This window comes from Salarias fasciatus, chromosome 11 (genome assembly GCF_902148845.1).
Source record: "Salarias fasciatus chromosome 11, fSalaFa1.1, whole genome shotgun sequence".
Classification (NCBI taxonomy): Eukaryota; Metazoa; Chordata; class Actinopteri; order Blenniiformes; family Blenniidae; genus Salarias; species Salarias fasciatus.
The window spans coordinates 12610200-12631934 of record NC_043755.1 but is presented as its reverse complement, the minus strand read 5'-3'; the positions used below and the strand labels follow the sequence as shown (position 1 = coordinate 12631934).

General features: G+C 41.7%; 1 protein-coding gene across 1 annotated transcript in view; it reads left to right on the top strand.

The window, feature by feature from the left end:
* The first annotated feature begins 5556 nt into the window (after positions 1–5556).
* LOC115397477 (RNA-binding motif, single-stranded-interacting protein 3-like) overlaps positions 5557–21735 on the top strand; it is a 135156-nt gene continuing 118977 nt past the window's right edge. Inside the window, exon 1 of the mRNA XM_030103822.1 lies at positions 5557–5662. The gene's annotated coding sequence lies outside the window, so the exon portion shown is untranslated. The remainder of the gene's footprint in view (positions 5663–21735) is intronic.

Genomic DNA, 21735 nt, shown 5'->3' with positions numbered 1-21735 from the left:
GCAAAAACAATAGCATGAAAGCAGAGGTCGCTCACCACTGTGATGAAGGGTCAGATTCCTCTCAAGGGGAGCCAGATCACACTACAGCATGAGATTGGGCAGATTTGAACACACAAAACAATAAACAAGCCTGAATGAGCTGCAGGGCACCATGCTCGCCCGGGTCAGAGGCCTCCAACTTGAAAGTAATGCGCCAGGTGAGAGTGCCAAGTATGGAGCTGAAGGACAGGACGCCACCTTTTATCCTGCTGTAACCTCACTGATGGGCTGGCAGAGGAGGTTTAGCCATCGCAACCACACATCAGTGCTGCTACCTACTCCTGTTCTTTTTTGCATAGTTCTATACTTTTTCCCTATTCCCTAAAGTAAAGCTTGAGTTCTGTTTTTAAATTGTTCTTTGTGTCACAGCAATATTTTTCTTTTTTCTTAGCAGTGTTTTGAATACCTCAAAATATTACATCAGCGTTTTCTTTTGTGATGCGGGGTTGTTGTTTCTCAATACAGTTCCTGTCAGTTTTTGTTTTTTTTCTTAAGTTATTGACCAGAAAAAACATGCACAGACACATCATGTTCCTCTTGGTGACAGGTGCAGAATATAATGTACTGCTGGATCAGACTCTGGCTTGCATGGGTGTTAAGATGTCCCACGGCTGTCTGAGAAATGCCTTTTTGGGAGCGCTCCAACGTTTTCTCAAAGACAAGTAGGATTAAGCACAAAAGTGCTCTTACTGAAATTTCAATAATGGATATTTTCCTTTTTCATTTGGCACTTGTTTTCAGCTATGTGAGGCATTTGAAAGACATTACCGGGTCAATATGAACATTCCCAGCGATCCTGTGTCTGTCATTTTATGCTCAACAAAACAGACTCTGGCACACTCATGCATGTCAACCCCCGCGTTACATTCTTACACGAAAATCCTACTACTTTCTTCACTAAAAGCACGTTTGTTTCTCCAATAGTGTTACATAAGTTAGGCGTGCAGAATTGAGAATAATGTGCTCATGAGCGTCATCACAAACTGTCAATGTTTTTTTTATTTATTGCTCGGTAGTTTTTGTTTGGAAGTCCCTCTTGGTTTTAGTTTTTAAAAAGTTGGCTGCATTTTAACCCACTTTCAAGTTGGCAGCAGAATGAAAAGCTGTCATTAACCTTGAATTGTGTATCTTTATTTACAGTTCTTGCTGGTTTAGTCCTTCAATAAAGTTTATTTTTTGTTTGGTTTAGATTTTTTTTGTAAGATGTATTTGACCTATATAGTTATGAATTAATCCAGACGGGAACTTTGGGCCAGCTTGTTCTAATGATTATTCTTGATGGTGCAGTGTGGGCACTGACTGTATAAATCTCAATCGAATATTGTTTCCACAACAAGCTCAGTGGATTTAATGAACCTAATTTGACCGTAGATTTTGAAAACTATTAAAACATTAAGTTGAAGTGCATTAGCAAAAGCAAACAGTTGCACTGAAGTGGTGGAATACATCACTTCTGCTCATTAAGCACAAATTTGCCTCAGATTGATTGTTGTGTTCGGTAATTGTGAGTGGGATCTGGAATAAAATGGGACAACTGTTTTTTTTTTTAATACGCTGACGCATGGGTACCACCGTTATTTATCATGGGAGACTAAGATTCTTTCAAATCTGAGATGCAATTGTTTTCTGTGCCACAATTTTCCACCTTCTTGGTATCGCAAGGGATTTCCCGATCTCTGCAAGCAAATGAAAATAAGAAGCGGCAGCCTAATTTACCTTGCGGTGTCCGTTGTGTTTTCAATTAAAGAAAGGAACAAATATTCCTAAAGACCGATGGATTATACATTGTGAATTAAAAGAGCTTTTGGAAGAGTTCGGCCACAAAGTTCTTGCCGGTCAGCCTGGCAAACGCGGCGTGCCGTTTACACCCCGGTGACAGTTTCACTCGCATGAACACAGCAAATCTGCTTTTGCTCAGAATATACTGCTACATTAGGGGGATTAATGCTGCCTTTTTAAACTGTTATGCACTCTATCAGTGGAGCAGATAGTGTTACATCTGAATGACTCGGCTTATTCAATTAATGCAGCACCATTTGATCAAATTAAAGTCCGAGCCGGGGAGCTTAATTAAAAACAAGGTGGTGGGGAAATGCACTTTTAGGTGTGTTCTTTTAGCATGTCTGCACCTCTCTCTCTCTCTCTCTCTCTCTCTCTCTCTCTCTCTCTCTCTCTCTCTCTCTCTCTCTCTCTCTCTCTCTCCTGTGTGTGAGTGTGTGTGTTTGTAACTGCAGGTGCATGCTTGATTCACTTTGTGAGTTTATGCTTGCACGGCTGTTTGGGCGTGTGTGTTTTTATAACTGGTTGCTAGGCAAGGGATGAGATAAAGTATTTAACTGAGACACAGGAGATTTCCAACTTGCTCTTCCGTTGAGCTGCTGAATACACAATAGGAGGGGAGTTCAGCAAAGTTCACGCAAACCACTTCTGACTGCTCACTCAGTGTTACATGAATATAGATTTGTGTTGGTTTGTTTGATTTATTTATTTTTTTTCTTCGCACACTAAAAAAAATAATGATTCAAAAAGCACCTTGAAGCCAAAACAAACAAGCAACAATGACAAAGTAGGGGCACACAACGCCAGAAAAAAGTGGGAGCAACGAACTCGACATTGACAAAATTGAGGCTTGGGTTCAGTTAAACTCTGTCGTTTACATCTGTTTATTGATAGTCGGCTCACAAAAACCGAAGCAAAGTTTTTTGGGGAAAGTGCCATCTTTAGAGTGACGACTCTGCATATGCTCTTTTATGAATGTCTGCTCTGTCAAGATGAAGTAAAGAACATAAAACTTAAAGTAGATAGAGCCAAGAAGCCAATAGCAGAATCCGTCCTAACACACTTGGAAAAAGTAGGATTAATTTATAAACCTCGTGCTTCAATCTCAGAGAGCTGCTTTAGTCTTCACTTACAACAAACTGGGCTCCCCAGAAATTTACAGCCTCTCACCAAGGAGGACATCTCTATCAGCACCTTCCTTTCTGCCACACTGCCAGAGGATCACTCTGGAGAACGCTCCTGTAACAGTCTTCAGCGTTCTTGAATTGTTGGCTGCAGTAGTCAGACAGCAGAAGAAAGAATGGATGCCGCCACTCATTTTTATGTCACCAGTGAGACATTGCTCACAGGACAGTTTTCTGGCATCCTCCCGCTGAAGCTGCCAGTCTTGGATAGTTGTTTGTTTCAAGGGACACCCCCCCCCCCCCCCTCCTCTTCCCCGTGACGACGCTGGCTTTGCTTCCCTGAATTGTCACAGACAGATCGTGAACAGAACTGCAGGTTTTCCATCCTCCGTGTTAAGAAATCTCATTGTTTACCTCTAGAAAGTTAGCTTTTTTTTTGGTGGGGGGGGGGGGTACACCACACTTGTTTTTCGCATAGTGCTAGAGAGAGCCCATATATTAATTTTTCCCATCAGCAGACGGACGTTTATTGCTTTGTTAGTACAACTGGTTCTACTCAACCTGGAGTGCAGGCCTGCGTAGCGCTTGTAATGCTCTCTGCTCTGCTTATGTTCCACTTTCATGCTCCGTCTCCACCACCCTTATATCCTCCTCTGTCTTGTGGGGAGCAGACTAAGTCTAACTACCTCATCCAGAGCCGTTCCTGGCACTTAACCCTCCGTTCATATTACCATTCGGTCATTTGTGTTGACAATTTGCAGTGCTGGTCAGTTGATGATAAATGCCTATGTATGCAGAATAAAGCACAATGTGCAATTAATCTTTTTTTTTTTAATCAGCATACCTAAAAAAATAATGATGTAGAGATAAGCGTGCATCACTATCGCTTTAGTTGTGGGTGTAATCTTGTACAGATCACATACAGATGGATAGTTTTTCACATCAGAAAGGGACTGTTCCATCATCCACCACTATAGATTCAGTTTTGTCCTGGAGCTTGAAGGGCTTCAGAGTGTCAATAAAAATAGATATCCAGTACATCCTTGCAAGCAAAACTCCTTTCACCAGGTCAGAAGGGACAAAATATTTAGCTTCAGGCACCAGAACATCAGCGGCGCATGAGTTTGTCACTGAGACAAGTGTTTGTATTGACCTCTATTTTCAGCTTCAAATCACCCACCAGGTGTCAGGGGCCATTTATGGTCACACGAAAAATGGAGGCTGCTGTTTTATAAAGGTATGCCCGGAGAAAACAAAACACTACAAGCCATGTCAGTCTCCTTAAACCCGCGGTGAGGCAATGTGATACTTGTCTCTTTGCAGATAATGGAAAATGAAAAAGATCAGACCAGACTGGTAGTTACAAAATCAGTCAAGCTTGACTGTGCCCTTTGTGATGACCATTTCTCAAGAGAACAGCAAGTAAAAAATACCATCATATACTGTGGAGACGCTGTTAGGGACACACTGCCGTGCGGCTATCTCTAATTCTTGTCTCAACAGAGATTGGAAGTGGTGCAGACACTGCTCCAATACATAAAATTTCCATTTAGTTTTAAGTTCATGAATATTTTGTTGAATATGCTGCTGTGGCTTCATAACTTTAATATGCTGGTTATAAACATATATCACTTTATCATTAAAAGATATATCATATTTTATACTAATAGCAGTCCGTAAAGCACTTTCAAGCCTATTTGCAGCAATAAACCAGTCAGTCTGACTTCATATAGGTAGTTATTTTATTTTATTTGTTATTTTTTTTCCTTGCTGCTTATTAGGAGTTATTTTCCCCCCTGACAAATTCCTTCTCTTCTTGGGAAAGTAAATAAAATGTTAGATTCCAGTTTAACTCCACATGGAAAAGTATTAGCAATTAATGCAAATGTCCTCTTGTACTATCTGAGGAGCCGAGTTTGTGTTGCATTATTGACATTCAGTACTGATGGCAGCTTATAGACAGAGATCTGCATTGACTTCTGTGGTAATGAAGCAGCAGGTATGCACACTAGGCTGAATCTGCGGCTCTGTCTTCATGAAGCGGCAGTTCGTTATCCTGGGTATCTAAGTGGGAGAGGAATACCTCTGCGATTGTCGAGGATTAGAGTTACGCTCCCTTTGGAGCCACATGTAATAAACACAAGCATAGAAAATCTTAAAGCAGCATGCTTCACTGGCCCACTGTGTTTTTTTTTTCCTCAATTTGAGAGCAGTAATTTTTACTCCTCATATCTACTCTCTCCTTTTGTGCCCAGCGTTAAATCATAGTTAAAAGTTAGCGAGTTCCTCTTTAAATTGTGTGTAAAGTCTTCATATGCTGAGTTGCTGTTATTACAGAGGATTATTTTTACAATGCCAATAAAACTTTCTTCAGCAGTCAGTCTTTGACCATTCTCGTTTTTTTTTTTTTTTTTTGGCTCTCTTACTCCTTATCTGCCTTTCTGATCTTGTTCTTGTCCTACCATTGCTCACGTCTCTGCCCTCATCGCCACCCTCCAATGCTTCTTTCTCTCCGTCACCCCCTCCCTGCACCCTCATCCTCCCGTCTTTCCCAGGACTTTCTTCTCCTCCTCAGGTGACAGGGTGATGGATTAAGCCCAAATAAACTCGTTCATCTTTCAATTAGCGCCACTGTTGAGGAGGTGCCAGCCATTATGAAGCTGTCTGGGAGACTGGGAGCAAAGCAGTGATGGAGAGAAGGGGGAGAAAGGGGGACGAAGGTGAGTTATGGTCTTAGTTTGAGAGAAAGATAGAAAAATGATTGTTGTGAAAGACGGAGTGAGAAAGGAATAAAGTGAGTTTTGTATATGGGGGTAGGAAACGGGTTGGTAGAGCTGGAGGCGATCTCACTATTAAAACATCAGTTCTGTGCTGTCATCAGAACAAAACTTGCATGCATGGCTGACTGCCCACTGTCGAGCTCCTCACGTCATCACCGACCCAGCTTGCACTTTTATGCAACATTGCCTTTCACTGATTTGATTTTTTTTCTTCTATATTGTTGTCGCTCTTTCTTACGAGTTTGACTTTTCTTCTTTTGAGTAGAGTTGATTTGTAATTGGAAGACTGTGACCTGTGTGTGTGTGTGTGTGTGCTAAGATAAGATAAGAGTATGTGTGAAGACCCTTGGATATGAAGCCCTTATATGAGAACTGTCAGTAATATGAAACACCAAAAGGCTTTTATTGTGGATTGATCTCGGACTGTTCACGTATAACCCTGTTCCAGCCAGTCCTCCACAGTCCGCCGCCAAAAATGAAACACATTTCTCCAGTTGTTCTATTTTCTTCCCTCACTTTAAATTTCAGGAGAGGTCAAGTTAAATGCTGATTCTAAATCAGTTTCTATGTGAATGTTTGCATTTGTCGCTGGCGGTCTTTGTGCACACCTCGCGATGAACCGCTGACCTGCCCAGGACGCACCTTACCGAGTCAGCAAGAATCAGTTCCAGCCCTTTGCAACCCTGAGCTGGATAACAGTCAGTATTGAGGATGGATGGATTTTTAAAAAATGTGTGGCATCTCATGAGTGTGTATCTCATTACTTTAGTTGTACAACGTAATATCTACCTATTGCGGCACATGTGGGTGTAAAGCGTAGACATCTCTCTGCATACATGTGAAATTAATCTCACAGTATACATGTATCTACATATTTTCATTACAATGTGTGAATACAGTATAACATGTATTTATATACAGTAATGAGTGTGTGGGTACATGAGTGAAATACATTAGCGTTTGAGGGGGCTGTGATGACTTTGTACCCTTGCCTTCAGTCTCTAAGAAACCAATACTGAGTTGTTGGCATATTTTCATTTTTTTTTCCATTTTACTTCTTCTACTTCTTCAAGGAATATTATGTACTGTAGGCACACAGGGACGAGTTCTAATGAATTTGAATGAGCGTCTCAATTTATTTTCCATGTTTTATTTATTTTTTCAGGGTTTGGGGAGTAAATTGAATCGACGGCGGTGATGCGTGTGCTAGTCAGGAGCAATATAGGGACCTGCTGTTCTGATTAAGTTCCTGTTATGGAGCTGTTCATTATTGATTTCATTTCTCCTCACTTCTCCTCCCTCTCACATTCACATTTTGCTCCATATCTCTTTCTTCTCAGCAGGTCTCTCCCATTTTTCTCAGCACCTCTTATTCTTTCCCGCTTCTTCGCTGTCAGCTCTCATTTAAAAGCAGCAAGTTATTTATACAGCTGAAAAAAAGGGAGATGTCAGTTTTATTTAAAATGATGCAGATTTTTTTTTTCTGGTTTTAATCCCTCTTTTTCAGTCTTTGACTTTTAGGTTGTTTAGATATATTGTAATTACTACCATTGCTTTCTTGGAAGTATAAATCCCCAAATCATATTCTGCTGCTTCTGTTGCCATGATAAATTAACTTGACAACATACACTAGAAGATTTATTTCCCAAAGAGGTATTTACACCTGTCGAGGCTTGATCGGCATAAATCAATATTCGTTCTCAGCTGTGAAGAGAGTTATCTGAGAAGGAGGAAGTCGACTGCAGACACTGTGACCCTTATACCACAAAAAGGGAGGCTTAAAAGGAAAACGACCTCCATTGTTCTGTGCTATTCTTTTTTATTTATTTCTACTGACGCACCACATGACAATGTTTTCTTCATCACAGTGGACATTTCACTCTGAACCGGTTTTTTTACACCATGACTGGGTTTTAAAACCAAGACCAAAACACATGAAGTCAATACTCAACCTCATCTCAATAAAACCAATGTATCAAGTATTGGTGCCGCATTAAAGCTCCTAGCTAAATATTGTTTTGTCATTATAAATGATTATGATGTAAATGCTTTAATCCTGAGTCAATTAAATGTTTCAAAAGTTAATTCTTTCTTGGTTTGCATGCATAAAGATCGTCCTTTCAATAGTTCTCTCCTCCTGTCTTAATGTTATAGTGTTGAAAATAAAGCCTCCAGTAAAGCTGGTATTTTTTTCTCCAAAGGAAAACTTCTTTGTAGTCTTTTTATACCATATCATTAATCAGTAAAATACTTAAACAAATATTGTGAATACAGTAAATGTGCCACTTGTGGCTGCTAATCTGTTAATCACTCACATCTGCCTTTGATAGTTGTTCCTTTTCAACCTCTGGAAAAATCTGGTCACTTGTACTTTTGCGGCTTTTGCAGACGAACCTGAATCCTCTTTAAGGAGAATGTGCCAGAAGCTCCAGTTGATGATCAACAAGTGCATCTTGACTGAACTGAATAGTCCTGCATCTGTGTAGAGACAAACTGTGGTTAAGAGGCTGACTCAAGGTTCCTGTATGACTAACTTCCTATAACCTGACCTCTCCATGAGTCAAGAGCCACCTCAAAGAAAAAGGACTGCAGCGACGGGTTCCATGGAAAAGAAAGGAGGGGAACCTGTTATTTTCATGATTGTCTGGCCTTTTTAGACCTGCTGGCAATTCTGCACTCTGTATGTGTGGGTGACATTTTGGATCACAGACAAGGCAGTCGTTGCTGTTTTTTTTTTTCTCAGCTAATACGTTTTCTGCCTGGGCTTCTCGCTGACAAGGTAAAGGCTATCTGTTTTACCATCTGGAAGGCTTGCTGGAGAAATGTGCAGCTTGTCTGTACAAAGTTTGGTTGATTCATTTTTGGCTTTCAGCCTTCAGATCTAGTCACCATCTTCTACATCTTCCTGTATTTATTTATACGATATATGGATGAGGTTATCGTGAGAGTAAGCTCTCACATTAAGTTTTATCTGGCTGCGTTGGTCTGCCTTTTAAAGAAACCACTCTGTCAAAAGTTTGGCCTTCCTAACCCAAACTGTGAGAGAGTGAGAGCGGCATGCTGAAACATCTGCGGTCTTGGCCGGGAATGAATGACTACAGGCAGAGTGGGATTAAGGATCTTGGATTTGAGCTTCGGGGTGGGGTGATGGAGGCCTTGGCTGGGGGTTGTGGATTAGGAACAAGAGGTGGGGTTAGGTAAGGGTAAGGGTGTCATTCTGAGAAAGCGGGGAACTTGTGCAAGAGTGTCGAGTTTGTGACCAGGTGGTGATGGACATGGAAAAGGTGTGGTGAGTGTTGGGAAAAACTGGAGTTCAGATAGGAAGAGAGGAACTCCAGCAAAATGACTATGTTCCATTCTTTTACATTTGCAGCTGTGTTAGTGTTTCTACTTCAGTCCATAAGAGCAACCCCAAATGCTCTTTCACTTAAGCACCTCAAATATCCAATGCAGTTCATCACTTTGTTGCTAAGTAAGTATTTTCATGGCAAGTGGTTTTGGTCTAAGCGGGTTAGGAATTAGGTGTGTACAATGGCTTTGAAAGATACTTGGGTTTCTTCATTGTGGAGAATGTGGTAAAGCATTATTTCAGAGCTGGTTCAGAGTTCATAAAAGGTTTATTTATGTAGAGTTGCTACTTTTTTTTCTTGTTGGCTGGAGTGTGCTCTAGTGTAAAACGCCTGCAAAAGCTAAAGCTGCAACAGATAGATGGATAGATAAACGGATTACTGACAGCTTGGAATACAAAAGAATTTCAACTGAGCTGTAACATGTGAGTGTGCGCTCGGCTTTCCAGCTGGGATGTTGATCTGGTGGGTGTTGCGGGGAGGGTGGGGATGGGAGTCATTTGCAGGTATTTTGACTGTTCCTGGGTTCAGAAAGCCTGAGATATGAAAAAGACCTCTGTCTCTCACTCACTCACACACTCGCACACAGAGACACACACAGACACACATATACACACACTCCTTTCATGCGAAGCCAGTTGCATCCTGCTCTAGGGAGACGTTTGGGAAGATGATATTGTGGATGATACAGAGCGCAAGATGACTCAGCCACAGGAATCCTAGAAAACCCACAGTGGTTGGCTGGACTACATAGACAGTAAGAGCCAGTGAGAAAGGGGGAGGCAGAAGAGTGTGTGTGTATGTGTGTGTGTGTTTTGCTGGTTTTTATTACACATTGCTTAAGTCAATGTAGAAACTCAATAATTTACTTAACCTTTATTGTGATGAATGAAAAATAATGAAAAAATGATAACAATCCAGTGCTTGATTTTGACAGAAAAACTTGGCTGAGGCTATAAAAATGTCCTAATCTAAAATTCAGATGCAGGGTGATTAAATTATCTGTGGAATTGTTTTTTTTTTTTTTACATTGAAATAGTTTGATTTTTGTCAACAAAGTGGGAAAATATCTGGCACTCACCCATACAGCTTTCAGAGCTTATTGCAGTGAATCGAAATAAAAAAACGGAGCAAGTTTTAAACAGAGGTAGCATTGTTTCTCAAAAGGAATCACCGTATGGCCTGCCCTCTTCACTTCTCTCAGTTCGGGGAGTTTGCCGTTAGCTCATAGCTAATCAGACAGTCGTTGTCAAGCCCCTGTGTCATTGTCTCTTTTTCATGTGACAGTATTGGGATTTAATACTTTTTCTCTTGTTGGACTGAATACTTGTGGTTCACAAGACTGTGGTCACAAAAGAAGGAAGGACCTGAGCACAGGATGAGGTTGATAGCTGAACGGGTGAAGTTAATTTAAGCAAAAGCACATTGGGAGCTGACAGTCAGCGACAATAGTACTTGAAGCCGAATGGATGAGCAAGAGTTATGCGTTCAGAGCAGGTGAGGGAGCGAACCAAACGAGGTGGGTGAACGGCTGACTTGATAGGGACAGACTGGCTTTATTGGGCTCCCTTAACTCCGGTCTCGATGACCCACGTAATGACAGCTATAACACAAGAGAGAGAGAGAGGCTGGTGAGGGACTCCACTGAAGAAAACTGTTGGAAGAGAGCATCGGGTTCAGTGTTTTATCTGGGACGATAAAGTGAAACCGATCAAAGAATACTGCCAAGCAGGTTTGTGGGATCTTTGGCCGTTTCAGTGTAACTTAGATTCTTGTAATCTGTCCAAACAGTAAATGTTTCTTCAGCTTCTCCTCGCCAGTGCCTCCACTCCTGGACGGACAATAATTCCCTGTTACCAACATCACAGTTGCATTCAGCTGGTTTGAGACAACAAGAGGAAGCGGCACTGAGTGGAGCGTCTTATCCAGGGAGGGATGTTAGGAAAGCACCACTCCTAAACTTCTGGAGCCAATTTTGACAATGACCTGTCTGGACGGGTCAGGATGTCCCCGACTGGACGTGAAATGGAATTTTAAGAGCGCAAGAAAAGAACCTCTGCTTCAGGCTCCTGGACAGATGGACGACAGGCCTTAAACAATGTAAACAGGTTTGAGTTTAGTGAAAAACCACAAACAGCTCGAGCGACCGTGTACTGGACCAGCTGACACAACAATCTGGCGACGCATTGCCGGCAGCCCGGAGTATAAAGGCTCACAGCCAGAGCAGAAGATTGCCTGCAGGTACATCTGAGAATCAGCAGAGCGTGAGCCCTGCCCATCAACCTAAAGGACTGGAGAGAGAGAGAGAGAGAGACTCCTAATCCAGATCATAACAAAGATATGAATAGCTTCAGCAGTTATATACTAAGCACAATACAAATGGCTATTTTAAGATAATGTGCCTTGTTTTTAAATGTTTTAAGCTAAGAATGTGGTATACTTCATCTTTTAGTAAATATGGGAAACCTCTTGAGACGTGCGGCCTTCATGTTGTGGAACATCAGCAAGACTACTAGACTGATTCAGCCATCATTAGCAATTTCGAGCAAGGTTGTAAGGCCATTGTGCAACAACATGGCAACTAATTTGTGAAAGCTATAATAAATATTCATCATGGTACTCTTCTCTTTTTTCTTTTTGGCTTGGTGCAGTAATTGGACTGACATTGCAGCTTTTGTGTGTTGCCGTGCCAAGCTGAAGGCATCCAGAAACAATCCTGGGATCATCTCGAGTCCAACAATCTGTAGCTCTACGATTGCTGGGCAGACATAACTGGACAGCAGTAAGACAGCCAGGTGAAAGAGAGTACAGGCCAATGTTTTTATGCTTAGGCGAGCTGGCTGCTTGTCTCTCTGCTGAGGTATTATTCATATTGTGCACTTTTGTCTGTTCTTCTACCTAATTCATCCTGGAACTCCAATCAAGTGCCCACAATTGTTCAGTAAAATCAGCTCGGTAAGGTCACAGAACTTTCTTTTCTGACCTAAATGGTTTTTCTATCACAGCTTTTACAAATCTAAAGCATTTGGTGCAACTGTGCTTAGTAGGACTAATATTTTTCATGATTGAAAGTTAATTCAGCAAAAAAATCCTATTTTATGCAGAAAACAAGTATGTCAAAGATCCATTGAAAATCCTTCTATCGTGAAATAAATGTAAAAAAAAAAAAAAATGAACAGGATCCCTTTGACTAGACAGATTCACGTGTTAACAGCAGGATATTTACTCACAATGCCATGAACAATACGTTGGACATACATTGGACATTTAACTGGACTTACACCTGCTCTTTTGCCAATCTGGCAGTTAAAGATAAAAGGGAGGAGTGGAGGAGTGCTGACTCACCCTGGAGCTTCTAGTATCCTGAACCTCCCAAACTTTTGCAGTGTTGCAGTGACCTTGAGCAAGCGCAGGATGAGGCGCGCCACTGAGTGACTGAGGAAAACGAGGAGCGAGAGGGAGCGGGAGAAAAGGGAACCCTCCAGCCTGCTTCCTCGACAGATGATCTGTCAGCCCCCCACCTGTCCCCAGACTCATGGCACATGCGGCGTGCACGCTCATTCATAGTATGTAGAACACATACCTCACCAGCTGCCGAGTCCTGCGGCGCAGCCGAGTGTCTGACAGGGTTGGAGGAGAACGTGCTTACCTCTCTCCTTTCCACCTTCTTTCCAGCTTCATCCATCAGACCGTACACAACGCTTTATTTTTCTATCTTTATCTTCCTGCCTTCCCTCTCCTGCATTGTCTTTCATCTCTCTCATAACCTTCTTCTTTCTCCTGCTGTGGGTCCGTTATACTTTCTCCCTCCGTTTGCATTTTTTTCCCCCCACTTGCTCCAATTTATCTTCGCATTTGTCCCAGACTGAAGTCTCTGAGTTAGTTGGGAGAGAAGAAGAGGACATAAAAACTTCATAATAGAAAAATGGGCACGGTGGAGAACGCACAGTGGTCTGTAATGTGAGTACAAGCTGGAGCACTCGGTCCCATTCGATCTGTGACGGGCTCTAGTCAAGATATGAAACAAGACCAGCAAGGAATGGCTGTTGGTAACAGCTGCAGTGTTATAACTATTGATTTGCTGAGTTACTATCCATCACCACACATCCAATGTCATCTCTGTCTCTCTTCCTCTCTCTGTGTTGTGCACATAAACAACAGACAGTATCAGCCAGAACGGAAATGGTGTCAAGATCAAGTCACAGTCCTGCCAAGTGACTCTGTCAGAGGTCGCCTGCCAGATTTCAGTGCTTTGAAGTAACCCTGTGGTTACTGGATAAAAGCGTGCGGAGCGAGTGTTGTGCGCTTGTCTGTATTCGTGTAATATGATATATACATGCATGAACGCTCCTACGTCAAAGTTTCACATAAGGAACTCTTTTAACTCCGCAGATCATCTCGTCCCTGCTTTCCCATGAGGGATTTGATTTTTGTGAGGAACTGGATACAGCAGTTCAACTTGAATCCGTGTGTGTGTGTGTGTTTGAGCATTACCCTGAGTGGGTAGAGTACCAAATGAGTCAGTGGTTTGACATTAACTGGCAAGCATGCAAAGTGCGTAGAAGTATCTCAAAGACCCAAGATGAGTCACTCCTCACATCACAGAAAACAATTGCTCCGACAGACTCAATTACCACGCTTAGATTTGGAATATTTCAGTGGAACAGTTGAGGACATACTACAGGCATTAAGACAGTGGTGGAGAAACGGGTTGGTTTTAGATGGAGTTTGAATTCTGCGGTGAAAGAGATGGATTTAGATTTTAAAATGCATCGAGAGTGGTGCTGCATCTTCCTCCGTGTGCGATCATTTAGATCATTACTGGCCGTATTGTTTGTTCTCAACGCTTTTATTGCTCTCTCGTCCATCTTTCTGCCAACTTAATTTCTCCGTTATGTGACACTTAGATTTATTGATGTGTCCCCCTCCGAGCTGCCACAGGAGGTCGAGCAGCACAGATGTGATGAAGCACTGTCCAGATTCCAAGAACTACAGTCGGCTGCTCGGACCGTGCCAAGAACCATGTGCATGTGGGTGGGGCGGAGAAAGCAGATGAAAACTTCCAGAGATGCTGTGAAGTAAATGAAATTTAACATCTGTGGAAGAAAATCTCCACTTGGTGAGCCTCATCTTCTTGCCGGGTAAAGGGATGGAAGTGCCTGGATTGAATCCAAATTTGTGTTGAGGATTTCTTATGGAATATTTACATGTTTGTTCTGCATAATTGTAATTCAGTCTTATTGAAATGCATTTTACGTTTTTGCATACTGCCTCTCAGTCAAGAAGCATTGGATCTCTCCAGAATTCTTTCCTCAAGTATTGCAGTGGCTCCAAACGGTGTGGTATTAGACATTAACACCATGGAGTCACTGTGGAGGACATGATGAAACAGAGACCATCTCCCTCTTCATAGGACATGTAGCAAGATTATGGAATGAGATTATCCTTGTTATCTTTTTTTTAATCCTAACTGAAAGTTAAAATATGTGTACAAATCTATTGATGAATCTGTAACGAAGGAGAACAATTTGTGGTTGACGTTGATCATTCTGAATAAATTGCTTTAGGCTGTCCGTTATATTAAGCAGGTAAAGAAAAAACATCATTTCATTTGAGTTGTACGTATGCCAGCACAATACTGCCTCTTTGATGTAGCAGCGATAACGTTACTGTTGGGGGTCCCTGAGTAAGACCCTCAACCTCCAACTACTCAGATATCCTGTGTGGCGAGCAGCAAATATGCAAGTATAAATATGTACGTATATCAATCGTTTTTAATAGCAGTTGTAAATAAGGAGCTGTCTCTCATATATTTGATTTTGCCAAATAGAGATCTAAATGAAACCACAAATCAATTTTACGTTTCTTTTGCTCTTTTAATTTTCTAATTGTGGAAGTACCGATCGGAAAATAAAAAGTGCGCTTTTGTACTCGGAGGCAGTGCAATTCATGTCTCCATACATAATGGAACTTCTGAATTCATCCGATGTCTGACAAAACAAAAGCCATAGCTGTTGCTTAATGAAGCATTTCATTTCAATCATTGTTTCTACTCGCCCACAGGATTTCAATGTGTCTTTTTTTTTTTCTGTCTTGATGTATGTGAAGTGCAGCAGAGCACTGTATCTGCATAATTTTAGATAGAGAGCTCTGAAGCAGTGCCTCAGTGTTGAGAATGGGCTGGTAATGAGAGTCACAATTCTCCTCTGCACAGAAATAACTGATGTGTCTGTGGATGTCTGCACGCGTGTGTGTGTGTGGGTGTGTGTGTGTGTGTGTGCGCGAGTGGAACAAAGATAATTGAATGTAAGTGGTGCCTATCAACTGTGGTCGTATTTCTCTGTGGTAGTGAAACCTACAGAGATTTGAAAGCTCATTTAGCCGTGCCACTTCAAAGAAAAGAAAATATTACGTAAAGAAATGATGCTGGAAGTGGTTGGCACTCTCCCCTTCGAAGAGGCGCACAAAGGACCTGGCGTGGTGAAAATGAATTAGGGCTGCCATTTCACTCTGCTTTCACTCCACCAAGACTGAGCGCGTGTATTTGTGTGCGCGCGCGCGTTGGTGTGTGTGTGTACGCGTTCGCCAGTATGCATCTGTTCACATCTTTGTCTGGACTAAGTGCATGTTTGTATTCATGCTAATTAGTGTGTCCATTGAAAGAACAGGAAGCTTCTCCCAGTCTACAAAGATGAAAGGCATTAGAGCCGTGTCCAGTATTTCCTCCCCAGTGTGTTACACTGTAGCTCCACAGGCTTTCACAATAAGAACTCTGACAGAGAGAAAGAGAAAGAAAGACGCAGAGAAAGAATTTCATAAGCTCCCTTTTACAACATCAGAGAAAGAAGTCTTTGTCTTGGATAATTGTAGCCAGGTCAGGAAGGGTCCAACGCAGAGGAAACAAAACACATGCTTCAGATCAAACTGGACAACAGACCTAAAAATGTAATGGCTGTATTCATAGCATCAAAGTTGCTCTTGAAATCGTACACTATCTGTTTGTTTCTAACTAGGCCAGCAGATGAAATGAGTTGTCAGACTTCAGTCAGATTTAATTAACTTGGGGGAAAAAAAATGCTTTAACTAATTACGTTCAATTGAGGTAAATATTATTGTAACATTATTTGTAGTGCGCACACTGTGGAAATTAAATGCTAATGTATCAGTGTAGTTGTTCCGACAACACTTTTATAGAAAACTAATTAAGATCTAATTGGTTTTTTTGTGACTTCGGAATGCCAGCGATATTTATACTTCCAGTTGATCAGTTATAAGTGATTGCAGGATGCGGCAGACGCAGCTTCAATATGCATCCGTTCAGCTTGGACACTGTTTCACCTCATGTAACCAATCCCAGCTGTGGGTGAAGGCAGACTACACCTCGAACATTCCATCACGGCACAGATGGTCACACACATTTACGTTCACACCTACAGGTCATTTCAGAGTCAACGTTTGATGTCATATATCTGTTTTTGGACTGTGGGAGCGAAGCAGAGAGAACATGCAAACTCCACATGTTCCTTCAGGCCAGTCTGGACTTGAGCTGGGGACCTCATCGTTGAGTTCCAGAGAAGGAAAAGAAACTCAAACATGCTGCATGAATTTATCTACTTCCCCTCTCTTGATATTTTTTTTTTTTTTTTCAGTTTCCACTTATACAAAATTTGATAGGTGAAAAATACAACGTCGCATTTTTCGCCCGGAGAACTTTTATAATTACAGTGGAAAGGGGTTGCATTTTTTCATGCTAACGTGACAGAACTGGCTGAAGGGGACAACTCTCCAAGTCTAATTAAACAAAGAAGCTATTCATAATACGCTATGAAATATTTATTATGTGTCTCAGATGCACATTTCACTTCATATTATTACTTTGGATGGGCTCAGCTGAGTAGAGGCTCCGTGATCCCCGTCTGCCTTTGTGGCACAAATCACCTCTGATATTTTCCCTTCTATTATTATGTATATCTCGTCTTTTCAGAATATATTCTTTTAACTTCAGTCACCGCTGATACAAAAAAAAAATGCTATTTATTTTCGAAGCAGCCTTGAATGGAGTGGTTCACTGGTCCTTCCTCTCATTGTAGACGTCACTCTTTATATCCAATATGCTGCCTTTTTTTTTTTTTTTTTTCCTTTTTCTGCTACACATCCCCAGACTTGGTCAGCTATTTAGTTCAAAGGATGTTTCTTTAAGCCGTGAGTTACATGGGTGAAAGCCATAAAGGTGATTATTTAAGATTTTCACCTAAGTCGATGATTGCTGACTCAGGACTGTGGACGCCCACATGATACCCGACTGTAAGAGGGACGGACGTCTTGCTGCGTCGCATATTAAAATCGGACGATTAAATTCCTGAGCAGGACAAGGACAGTATAACTTAATGGCATTTCTTTCTTTTTTTTTTTTTTTTTTTTTACTGCAGTTGTTAGGTCCTTGCCGGAGCCCCCGGTGAGCAATATCTTTATATTCAGCACCGGGGACGGCAGAGAATGTAAAAATATTGTTTTCACAGATTTTTCTCTCTAAGTTAACAAGGGCATTGCATGACATATTTTGTGTTAACAAGGGAAATGCCCCCCCACCCCCGCTCAAATTGCCCCTCTCCTGTTAAAAGCCACCAGGGTATGAAGCAGAAGCCGTTGCAGTGAGGAATGAAAGCCATTGAGTTAAGCTTGTTGCGTTTAATGGAGCAGGAAGGGCTATAGTAGAAGTAATGGCTGAGGGCGCGCTCAGCTACAGGCCTGTCAGGTACCACAGGGAGGAATGTTATGTCCTGCTATCATTTTACCGCTGACATCTATTCAACTTGTAACCTTAAATATTACATTTGTGTTGGTCGGCTTTTATTCCGTTGTACTTTTCTTTCATTTGTTTCACGATATCGCAGCAGGGAAAGAGCATCAATTATTAATTACAGTCAAGGCTTCAAGAACAATCTTACACTTTTTCCGCTGAACATTATACAAATGACGGTGATGGTGATTGCCTTTACCTCCTGATTCTGGCATAGGCTGTACTCTTATTGAACTGTTAATGCCCTTCGGTTCTTATTTGATTAATGCCGTGAAGGCTAAATAATAGCATAGCTGATAACAATGTGATTTACAACTGATACTGTTGTTACTGGTCAGTTCTACATCTAAATCCAGTGATTGTTTTGCAGACATGTCTGTAGGTATAATCACAACAGAAGGATGAATTTATTTATTTCGTTTTTTTTTTTTAAATCAGAGCTTACATTTCTCCTTTCTTCCGGCTTCCTCCGCTCTCCTCTCTTCCCCTCCTCTGCCAGATGGCTGCTCCTTAATCAAACTCCCGTACCTTAGAGAGGTAAACACATTACGCTGCCCTGATTACACTGGTTTGGCGAAGCGTGCAACATGAGTGTGTGTGTCGGCTTTGCTTAGCGTAACAGCTAGTGCATATGTATTTGTGTGTATGAATGAAGTGGATGGGGTGCCGTTAAAAGTCGGCGCGGTCGGGCATGTCGACGGTCACAATCCTATTAAGAATTGCTCCATCTACTATTAACGCGCACACACAAAATAAAAAACATGGGCAGAGAATTGGTTGCTGAAAATGTAGATGTGAAATGTTGAATTTCACATTGTCTTATTGACAGCGGTACTGGTGCTGCTGGTCCCTTGTTTTTCCACACAGATCTGTACCATTGTTTTTCAAGATTTGCCGCCATACGTTCTTGCAGAAGCCATAAACGACGATCCCGTCATGCAATCCAGCACATCCCGTCGGCCCTTGGTCTTTGAAGTCTCGCTGGGAAAACACTGACATCAAGGCGAGCCGTGCAACAAAACAGAGTCGGGCCGCAGCGCTCAGAGTCTGGCAACCTGACAGAAGAGTTTTCACAGGACTCGGCTGACCGGGCGCCGAGTCGCTGCGGTGTGCTTCTGCACGTTTCGGGATCTAAAACATTCTTATGGGGGGGGTGTCAGTGTTACATGCCGTTGAGTTATAATAACAACCACGCACCGAGGAAACTAAGCTTATTGAGTTTTATTGAGCGCAGTTTATGGGACAGAGAAAGAAGGAATTCAGGTGCTGAGTGATCGCCTAGCAAGTTGGAAGAGATAAATTTTGTAATTAAAGCGCATGGATCTAAAGATTGCGAAGTTTCTTTCGTTAAACACGTTTGAACCTGATTCAACAAATAATTTCACATATATTAGGTTGAAAATGCTTAACAGAATCTCTCGTTTAGGGATTTTTGTTTTATGTTTTCATATTCTCACATAACAATCATCAATTGTAGTTTTAATTATATTTAAAAAGTAGTCTTTTTCCCTATTAAACTCTAGTCTGACATGTCGTTTGATTGATCTCGATTAAAGACCTCACGTTAGATAAATAAAAGTGTGTGGTTGTGTTGTTCCCCTCTTTCATAAGACTTTCAGGGTCTGCGATTATGCCGCTCCCACATATAAATATAGACCCAGCTGTGCTTTCAGGGTGATGTAGCTTTTGTTTGATGAGTGAAGATATAAGTGGTGAAGTTTTAGATGACAATCTCATATCGAGTAATTACTGTGATTGATCAGCAGTCATAGAAAGCATAATGTCATCATCTAATCGCAGCCAATCCAAACAGTCTGAGTAATACACCCAGCTCAGACGTCAGCATTTCAGCTGCGAAGGACGTTGTACTGATCTAACTATTATTCTCCAAGTGCAGTTTGTTTCCAAACAACTAATGACATTAACACGGAGAAAATTGCGCTGTTCAGGTGTCTGAGCCGCAAAATAGTGGCGGACAGTCATTTTGTTGATCGAATTAAGCTCCGATTGAGAGTAATATCATTTGACGAGAGTGCCATGATGATGTTTAGTCCATGATGCTGCACATAATTAGCAGCGATGATGCTGGGCTTTGATGAGGTCTGATGAGATGTAGTGAAATCCTTCATGCATTACAATTTTTGTGGTGCGCAACAGCGTGGGCGTTGAGCGAATTAACACTATGAATATGGATGTTGGGTGCGCATCATGAGAGTAAATGTGCTTACTCTATTGATTAAATCTCCCATCAGTCACCTACCAGCATGGTCCCCATCCCCTCTCTCTCTCTCTCTCTCTCCCCGTCTCCCTCCGTCTCACTGCCTCTCCCCCACATCTTTCGACTCATCTCTGTCAAGGCGGGCTCAGCGGAGTGGTTAAATTGTCCATAGCGCGTAAACGCTCGTTTATAAAAGCCGACAGACGTGGCGGTCGTTTGCTGAAATTAATTACCCCTCAGAGCCACAGCCAGCATGGGCTGTAGTCAGTCAGTCATGGCCCACCACCTCCCCAGCCCCGTACCTGCAGAGAGAGAGAGAGAGAGAGAGAGAGAGAGAGCGACGTGTTTTTCGGTTAGAGAAATTGTTAACTATTTTCAGGTGACACATGTATTGTTCAGATAGCATGAAACCTTGCTTAAAAAAATCCTGATTTTAACTATTTGTTTGAAAAAACTAAGCAAATTTTCACATGGAAAAAAAAAGCTGAAAGCAACTCGCAGAAAAGGGAAGAGAAAAACAGTGGTCTCCTTGGTTAATAATCGAGATTGCAGACTTTTTGTTGTGAACTACCACCCCTTTCCCATAATTTACTTGAGAAAAAGATCCATAGGGAGTTTTTGCACTGACGCAGCCCCGAGGAGATAATGTGATACAGACCAACGTGACATCAAACTAATCAGAACATATTCATCTTCAGCTGCGGTAACTTAATGAACTTCAGCAGTATCTGATGCAACACTTCTCTAACATTAATAAAAGCTTCATCTCCTGTCTGATTTGCATAATTGTTCAAATGAATCCACTGATGCGCTGCTCTGTTTTTTTTTCTTCTTCTTCTTCTTCTTCTTCTTCTTCTTTTTTTTAATAAAGCGATGATTTGTGTTAAAGTGAGCCGTGGCTTTGCCGTTGAGAGCGGAGTGGAGAGGAGGGGAGGCATAAGGGAGGGAGCAGGAAAGAGGACGGGAAGAGCGGGATTTGCCAGGGGCCTAAGGTGATTTGTCACCATTTTGATTCAGTCATGTAATGAAGCGTACGCTGTTGTACAAAGCGTTATTGGTTTGAGGGGATATTTCATATGGCCTCGCGACTGCGGATATGGTTTGGAATGCGTTTCTCATTTTGTGTAACCTAATATCTCCCTTGTCTTGTCTGCCTGTGTCATTGACTGAGACATCAACACATTTCCCTTTGCCTTTAATCTCTTTATTGTCCATTACAAACTCTGGGCAGCCCATTTCAGATATAATAGATTAGATCTAATATTGCTTCTGTCATCTGTCAGCCATAACTTGTAGTGGTTTATAAATTTGTCCTAAATGTACGCTGTGAACTGACATACTTGTGGTCATAACTCCCACTCGATGTGTGTGTGTGTGTGTGTGTGTGTGTGTGTGTGTGTGTGTGTGTGTGTGTGTTATGAAGTGCCTGATATTGAATGTCAGACTGTTGCTGTGCTTTCTTGGTTTTTGATCACACACTGCAGTATTACGTTCACAGCAGCACATCTCAGTTTCTTGAAGTAATCTTTCTTCAACTGACGTAATCTGAACGCACACTGATATTTTCTCGCCAGTGTTTGAGATTTGGGGAAAATAGGCAAGTGTAAGCATTCAGCAAGTTCAAGAAGGTTAAAACATTGATTGCCAT